Source organism: Lepisosteus oculatus, chromosome 2 (genome assembly GCF_040954835.1).
Source record: "Lepisosteus oculatus isolate fLepOcu1 chromosome 2, fLepOcu1.hap2, whole genome shotgun sequence".
NCBI lineage: Eukaryota > Metazoa > Chordata > Actinopteri > Semionotiformes > Lepisosteidae > Lepisosteus > Lepisosteus oculatus.
Window position 1 is genome coordinate 30,622,253 of NC_090697.1, and position 9,478 is coordinate 30,631,730.

Below are 9,478 nucleotides of genomic sequence, written 5' to 3' on the forward strand. Positions count from 1 at the left end.
GACAAGTGAGACTGCTCTTTCCCAAACTCTGTGCTGCTGTATGTTTGCTGCCCCCTACTGACCGCGGAACGAACTGAGGTCTGCAGGAGACAGGAGGAGACATCACTGCAAAGAGCCATGAGAGAACCGGAGCAGAAAATCCACAATAATGTGGAAATGGGCTACAAGTGCAAGAGGTGCACTTGGATTAACTCCGTGTACGGTGTGGATACCAGGCAGTACAGAAACAGCATTCATTGGTGATGAGAGGTGTCTATATACAGGGAAGGACTAACAGAGTCACATCAGGAGAGTGAGAGGAGAGTAGACTACATGAGCTGCAGAAATTTGTGTGAGCTGGATCTGTGGCAGAGAGGGAGTTACAATAATCTAGACTGGCAGAGCAGGAGAGGGGAAGGGAGGATTCGAGGAAATGCAATACAGTTCGCCCTGGGCGTTCATGAGGGTTCTGTACCGAGAACCATCACAAACAGCCAAATTCACATATAACCACGTCCAATCCTATTGCTTTGCAGAAGAAGATCAAGAAGAACTTTTATTTATAAAGCACCTTTCCGCACCCAAGGACACTGTACACAGTGATAAAGAAGAAAAGAAAAAAAATACAATAAAATGTAAATATAAATAAACAAGAACATATGTGAACTGTAAGGAAATCAGACATTGGCCTTAGTAAAAAGGTGAGATTTAAGTTTAGACTTGAAAGAATTTGTCTCTTGAGAGTCAGAGGAAGGGCATTCCATAACAATGGAGCAGCAACAGGAAAAGCACCAATACTCACCAAGACACCAGCAGCCCTACATTTACACTAATCCGAAGAACAGGGAGCTAAGAACCAGCCTCATCTGAACAGAGCCTACAGGAAGGGGTTCGGAGATGTACGGCATGACGGAGCCAGATATTTATTACACAGATTTGGTCATTTGATGAATAGATTAAAACATCGAGATCAAACAGGATTTGTCAGGTACAGTATCTTCTGGCTACGGATGACGTTCGCCGTCTCCTTCAAGTCACCTATGCCTCCAACACTGACAGTTCAGCTGCTGCTGTTCTGTCACTGGTTGCTGAGAAAGTCTTGAATGTGATCATCTCTGGACAGCTCTTGACCACGTGGGGCTAGGCACGGTCCCCCTCAAAATGATTGAAACATGATTCGCAATCCCCCCAGCTATGGTCATGATGAATGCTATCTGTTCTCCTCAGCTCCCCACCTCCTGCTCTCACTATTACCATTCGCTATGTCATTAGAACCCCTAGCACATTCATCAGCACAGTCCATCTCCCTACTGCAATTACTCCTATTGAAATGAAATCTACCCAGCATCATATCTACATGTGTGTAGGTAATACATGCTCACTCGTGACGGAACCCACTCGGTCACTCTCTGTTTTCCTTGATATTTCTAATGATTCTAGATTATTGTCTGGGTATAAAAATCTACTGGAGTAAGACTGCACTACTTCCCCGAAATATTGCATTAGAGGACACAGGTCTATTGTACCTGCAAAGAGCCCAGACGTTAGGAATTTATTAATACAAATGTGTGTACAGTAAATATATACAGCTTGCATACTACTGTTTCAACAAGGTTTGAACTTTAAGATGGATTTAGATAGATGGCTGCAACTAACTCAATTCAACCCCATGTCTCTACTATTGAAATGAAGATACTCACTTGTGGTCATTTCTATAGCTCGATGCCTCCCCTCCTCCTCAGTGGCTACTGAATTATAAACCATATATGATATCACATATGCACAAACAGCAAGTTGCGAATTGTTGACTGTTGTTTTTTTTTATACCCAAACTGTATCAATCAGACTGAACACTAAACACTATGTTTGTGAGGAGGGCAAGATGGCCACACATTAAGTGTCTGACGCTACACTGTGAGCCATGCAAATTATGTTTTGATGGTGTTAATTTTAATTACAGGATGTATAGCAGAAAGACCAAAGTGGTTCTCACACATACAGTACACACATACACATCACAATTTAAATTTAAAAGCTCAAATGCTGTACATGAGAGGTTAAGCTTTATTGGCTCCTCCTGGCGGTTTTACAAGGTGATGCCGGATACTTTCCGGCATGACGTCAAATGACGCGATTAACCCCGTGATACTGCGTGATACTGCGACACGCCCACCGGGGTATACCGCGAAATACCCCACCCATTTTGAATGGCTGCATCTGTACATCACACAAACATACGTTTTTCAGAATGCTGGTCTCTTATCTGGTGAACACCCTTTTGCCTTTGTGCAATGGTCAGACAAGGGAATTTATATTGTATCTGACATTTCTAGGGATAATATGCACTCTCCAGGACTTCCAATTACATAGTAAACAGTATTTTTTTAAAATGTTTCCATTCTTCAATGTGTGCCCATGGATCTTCCCACGACACAGAGTGTCCAGCCCACTCCTTGTGTAAGATACGAGATGCAAGGGGCCACACTGTGGAAACAGTGCCTTGCTTTACTCTTGTTACTGAGATCCTAACGTACTGTACATCTCTCAGAATCAGTGACAGCGGGAGAAGAGATTGCTCTAACATTTTGTGCTTTCTTCTAATCTTTAGCTCAACAAAAAGCATCTTGAATGTACACATTTTTTGAATAGGCATTCTCTTCACATCCAGAGCTTAATATTTGTGCTTCACTTTAAATCACACTCCCCCCTTGATATTTATTGGTTACCATAATTACAAATTTACTATCAGGTGGGTGTTTGTGAGGAAATTATTCCTGGTATGTGAAAAAGTTTAGAGAACAGAGCTACTGTACATTGCTGTTCTGTAATGGCATTTTTCCTGGTGAGTGAGTTCATAACGTTCAGCGACAAAAATAAAAAAAATATATATATTCAGATTAGGCCTGGATACAAATCTAGAAGCGAGTGTCAAGTAACGGAGAGAGGATTTAGTGACAGAGTGAAGACAGTCTGCACTTTACGTTATCACACAGGCTGGCGAGGGCTAACGTTTGTGTCATGAGGCACGTGATAGTGCATAACTCGTCTATTTACACGTAGGGACCCATCGTGTTCCTTTCATTGACAGTGGATGTGCAAAATAACCTCCTCCTCCAGAAATAGCAGACTTACACTTGGCTGTCATACTGAACAGTGTGTGTTGGAAAAAATATGGATACAGAGGTCAAACATTTCTGAGGTCATAACAGTCACTGTGTGCCGCAAGGGGGATGACTTCAAAAAATCGCTTTACAAAAACTATAATATTAATATGGCTCTTAAACTTGTAAGAATGGGTGAAGAAGTTTCATTACTAATACAAACCATGACAGTAGAGTCCCATGCTCCCTATAGGAAAACTCCTTGGACGTATAGTAGAAGTATATGTTACTATACAGATTTTGGATATTATTTAAATGTTTTTGGAATCATTTTGTGCAGTTGATAGTTTATTGCTGGTTGATCCATAACCACTAATTCACCTTATCAGAGGATAGCAGGAAAACAAAAAGAAAACAACATGCCCTATTTATGAAGAAAATAAAGTTTTTTTGCCAGACTAAGTGTCACGATCATCATCCCTCCTCTTAAGGGCGCTCCGGCCCTTTTGTATTTTAGTTGATTTCATGCACCTGCCCCCTGTTTAGTCTGCCATTATTTAAGCCAGACCCTCTCACTATTCCTGGCTCAGCACTGGGAGATGGACGCCCGGAAGGCCGCCTACCAGCGGGTCCAGGAGAGACCCACGGCATCGGCTTCATCACGGCGTCCTGACCAGCTGAGTCCGGGGCTCGGAGTGCCTGGCCTCATTACCCTGGTTTTAATCCCTGTTCCTGTTCCGGATCCCATTCCGGATTTTTAACCTTGTTAGTCTCGTTTTGGATGGGTCCCCCCGTTCCTGGACTTTGGGCTGCGCCCCGGATTTCCCCCTTGTACTGTCTGCATTTGTTTGCCTGCGCTATGCCCCCCGAGCACCGGATCACCGCCGTCCAGCCCCCTTGTCTGTCAACCCATCCTGATCCTGTATGTCTTTTCCCTGTTGTCCTTACGTCCGGATTACACTGTAGGGATTCATAGCCGTTCAGGGACGCCAAATATGTAGGGATTCATAGCCGTTCAGGGATGCCAAATATGTAACGTTGCCATAGCCAAAATGTTATGTAGTGGCTCTCTGAAGGCACCAGTTCTGTAGGGTTTGGGCATTTACTGAGACAATTATTAATTGTAGCAGTAAATCACAAAGTTGATTCTTTTGATGGCTTTAGAGTCCAACCATGCGACATAACTCAAACAACGCACACACGCAGGTACTAATACACGAGGATACATTTATTAATACATAGAATATGCATATAAAACTAACAGATCTTATCGAGAGGGTTATCAGAATACAAAAGATATATATTCAATCAGTTACGAAGTGTTACACATATCAAGAGGACATACGTTCAGTATATCATTCATTTAGACCGTTTCGTAAAATGAACTTGGTTACAACTTCTACATTAGATACTCAAAACAAGTACATAACTCTTAGGAATTAAATTGATATCAACTGGTTTGGATAACAATTGAATTCTCGAGCTGTAATGCAGTGAAGTTGAATACTCATCCAATTTTTGGGGATTCAGATCTCCTGCGGGCACAAAGAAACAGTTGCAGGCTGTTGCTGTCCAATCCGCGCTCTCTGGCTCGGTGCCAGGCTGTGCTGTGCGGCTTGCGACGGTGCGCTGCTGATGCTTACTGTTGGCTTTAACTAGCAAAGTTTGTGCAGAGGAGAAAAGATGACTGTGGGTCCCAGCAAGTCGGGAAGAGGACCGGTTCGTTCCTGATGAAGAGCTAGTTCTGAATAGTGATTCAGCTTTCCACAGTTCCGACCTGTTCAGGAGGCCTGCTGCTGGTTACTCTCTGGCAACCTCCACTCTAGACTCTTAGAACAAAGGAAAGTTCTGGCACTCGGACACACTGGCCGTTCCGTGGTTGTCCGGGCTGAGTCTCAGGATGGTCAGGAGGCGCTCTGCGAGAATGTCCTGCCCTTGGGAGCCTTCTGCTCCTGGGCCGTCCTGCCCTGGAATTCTCCTTTGAATTCCCTTTAGAACAGTCCACAGAATCCTCTCCAGAATCTTACTGAATCTCTCTGAATCTTACTGAATCTCTCTGTTGCCTGTTTTTACCTGGAGGAACTTCAGCTCATTGATTGGCTGAAAGTTCCATGGGCATCAGAGTCCCACGTGGGTTACTCGGCCCTACCAGTCCCTGATTGGTTGATCAAGGTGAGATATGAGTCACTTACTCCTGACACTTAGTAATGCAGTCCAGATGTCCAACTGGCACTCCCTAGACAGATAGGCGCCAATGGATGACCATTGATCATGATAGCCAGGCTTAGCTAAGTGCATCCCCCTTTGGGAGCTGTCTTTTATCAAAGGAACCCTAAATCAGCCTGCATGGTTTCTCTGTGGCTGCACCACAGAGATGAACAGAGAAATGAGGCCTAATTTGGGAAAGCTCAGAAACACTTAATTCTGCCTTATTAATAAGCCTCGCCACTACAACACCATCCGCAAAGGGTCCTGAACGTCACTAAGTTACTGTTGCAGCCAGTAACCTTGCAAATACCACACACCTACATTCAGCTGGACTACCATTTTCAGAGTCAAGGCAGAAGATAAAGTCTTCAAAAGAAAAACCTCCACCTCTTGTGGTTTGGAGGACCCCATTCATGTAAAAATACACCAGTGTCTAACCTTTTAATCGCCTACAATGTGTTTGATTAATTATTTTAGCAAATTGCAAATGCAACAAAACCACTGTTTTAGAAATATGTTTATAAAGCAACAGCAGATCAGTAAGAGTTGGTAGTAACAAGAGGAGAGGAGCATTGCAATCAAAAGGCAGACTCCTAAGTCTCCAGGATCATTTTCTCTTACAGAATCTTCTGCATGAATGATACCCATGTGATGTTGAAATTGTATAGGATTGACATACACAATACACACATGCAAAAACACAAGTTTTAGAGCATTGCTGGCAAACAGTGAGTGTGCGGTAAGGAAAATGACCCAATCTGCACACATTACATTAATTGATATGCACACAAAGCAATTGTATGCACCACAGGCTTCTAAATTGTGCGATGGAACTGTGTGTACTTGTTGATTGTTACCAGCTAGTGCAATGTTCTGTCTGTTGGCTGGTGTTTTGTGTTCATAATAGTACAGAGTCTCTGCTATTCAGAGCCTTTACAGTATATTGTCTTGTCTGGTGTTATTTGGCCTGCTTGTTAGGTTCATTTACACTGTAAATAAAGACAGACTGGTGCCCAGTATTGTATTATAAAGAGTATTAGCAGTTAGTTAACCCATGTGAAGAAATGTGGGGAAGAAATGAGGCATCCAATGATCTGTGAATAATAGGATTAACAAGAGGGAACACGATGAAAATCTGTAAAATAGAAGCCGAACAACATCTACAGCATGATGATGGAAAACATGAACACGTCTCTACTTTAATAGGTTGAAGAGCTGGATGAGACCAGTGCACAATCTGTCCAGACACCTGTGGGAGATATTGAAATTATTAATGGAATTGTTATTTCTTTAATGTCCTGTGTTGTCGGGGACGGGTTTCTGGTTATGACAACTTTTCAAAGTCAGAACATATATTCACAGATCAAATTGATATGTAAAGAATCCTCTGACTTTAGATGTTAATTTATTTAAGTATGACATTCAGATAAATGCTTTCCTTTAAATGAACTTATTTGAAATATTTGTTTATGGAATTATTTTTCTAAAAAATATTTGTATCCAATTTATTTTTCAGTTTATTTTAATATACTGCAGTATGTACATTACCAAACCCTGGGTAGAAGCAGTCTGTGAGCTTGTCATAGACACTAAAAAAACAAAAAAACATGCAGCAATGGATAAGGAAGAGACTAATTTTATTTATCTCACCACCAGGATAGGATTTCTGGCACCAAAACTAAGTCTCAGTTGCTATTCCAGTCTTGGGTGCAAGATTTCGCTTGGGATAGGGTTCCTCAGTATCATTGCAAGCCGTATAAATGGCTGATAAGTGAATCACTTTCAGAGTCTATTCAACAGAATATCATCTGCAAACATTTCTATTACGACCAGTCTGCTGGCAGACTAAATACAGACAGATGATCCTTAGTGTTTACGAGGACAGTGGAGAACGTTATTAGCTCACTCCAAGGACTAGGTGTCTTATTACTGTAGTAATCCTAAGTGGTCATTAGGTCATAAAACCTTCTGATATAATGGAGTGTGAATGAGTTTCAGATGTGTTAACCATGCAAAGAGATCAAAGAAAGATTTCAATCACAGATGAATGTCAGTTATATCAGAAACACTTTCTGTATAAAATCATTTTTCTTTTATCACTGTGGGTCTGCTAGACCTCCTACTGTACAGTATGTGCTGGGGGTTGGGTCCAGGAATGGAGCACTGAAGTCTAAAGTCTACTAATACACAACACAAGCACTTTATATCCTCAGAATATGCACCATCAGAATCTGATGAAAACACTACGGATACAGATAATAATGATTTCGACAGACGTTCAAAAAGTGCGATCGCTTCTCCAGTGTTTCAAGTGAGATGACTATCATATCAATATACTGTAGTCCATACTCACCAAACACAAAATGAAGCCTCAGTCAACTAGCTTGTGAAGAATGAGTACTAGTGAGAAAAAAAAACAGGCTATCTGCATAAAATCAGTACAATGATTCAGGATATTGTAATACAGATTAAACACATTTTCCATCAGGCCACAGTGTTATTCCCATATACAGTGAGATATAGTATGTGATTGTACAATTAATACATTAGGCAAGTATACATTCTTTGTTATACTGTAGTTCAGGTGGGTAGATGTGTCAGCATGCGTAGGCTGCAAAGGAACAAGTAATAGGTTTATTTCTGTTTATTTCTGACCTCACACGTGAAGAAGGCTCCACGGCCGAAACGTGTTTTCTTTCTTCTCTTTTCAGCATGGAATAAACCTATTACTTGATTCTTTGGAATATGCTACAGTATGTAGGCAGATGCAGCTTTTAAAACTTACTGAATGTTCTGAAAATATTTTTCTAAATTCATCAAACATATCATAATAACTCAGTGGTTGTATACATTAATAAACATTACGCTAGGTACACATTTGGAATTCTATCAGTCTGATGTTATTTGGCCTGTTAGGTTAATTTTTGAATTGACATGCACTGTAATTAAAGACAGACTTTCCTCTTACAGGAATAATGTATACAATAACTGAAATGAGTAATCCAAGTCAAACCATTCCAAAATGCTGGTATCTGTTATGAAGTAAGCTGTTTTATAAAGTCAAAGTGTCCTCTGCAGCTTCTGGAACACTATTCCAATGAGATGAGATACAGCATTTCAACGAGAGACATTGCAACAGATACATTAGACTGTGACGACAAACGGAATTCAGTTTGCACAGTGAAGTAAGGTTTTGCTTCATAAATGTACTGTAAGTATTAGATATGAGACATCTCTTCAATGGTCTGATGCATTGGCACAATATGAAACATAAGAAAAGTAAATAGCATACCGGCAGTGTCAAAATAATGCCGAAGGACCTGAAAGTTAATTTTGCATTCTTGTTCAATTTAACTGATAATGTGTGGTCCAATATATGTTGCCTTGTCAGATTAAAATAATAAAAAATATCTGATTTATTATATATTTCAGATATCAAGTGTATGTATACAGTATACCACAAATGTCAAATGAAAGTTAAGAAAAAAAAACAGGACTTTTATCTGTACTTTCTATTTTCCAAATAAACTTCCACATTTGTGTCCATATGACATCAAGTATCCAGTCTCATATAGAAAGTCCCCCTCTACGTGTAAAATCCAAATAGGTTTTTGACCTTTTATTCCCTGTCATTTATTGGAACACAAATGACTCATTGCTAGACTGGAAGTTTTTTTCTAACAATGGCCAATTATCATTTAATTACAGATGCAGCCGTTCAGAATGCTCGAGGTGTATTGTGCAGCACTGAAAGACACATGGAGTGGTACATTGAAAGTTAACGACCAACAATTTTGTTTTACAAATAATCTGGTGCAGGGCTGCACTACTTTGTAAGACCACCAGGTGGCACAGTGAACCCTTAATGAACTGCTGTGTCTAAACATACAGATAATAATAATAATTGCTTACATTTCTATAGCGCTTTTCTGGACACTCCACTCAAAGCGCTTTACAGGTAATGGGGACTCCTCTCCAACACCACCAATGTGCAGCCCCACCTGGATGATGTGACGGCAGCCATAGTGCACCAGTACTCTCCCCACACACCAGCTCTCAATGGGGAGGAGAGCAGAGTGATGAAGCCAGTTCAGAGATGGGGATTATTAGGAGGGCATGATTGGTAAAGGCCAATGAGAAATTTGGCAAGGATGCTGGGGTTACACCCCTACTCCTTTTGAGAAATGCTC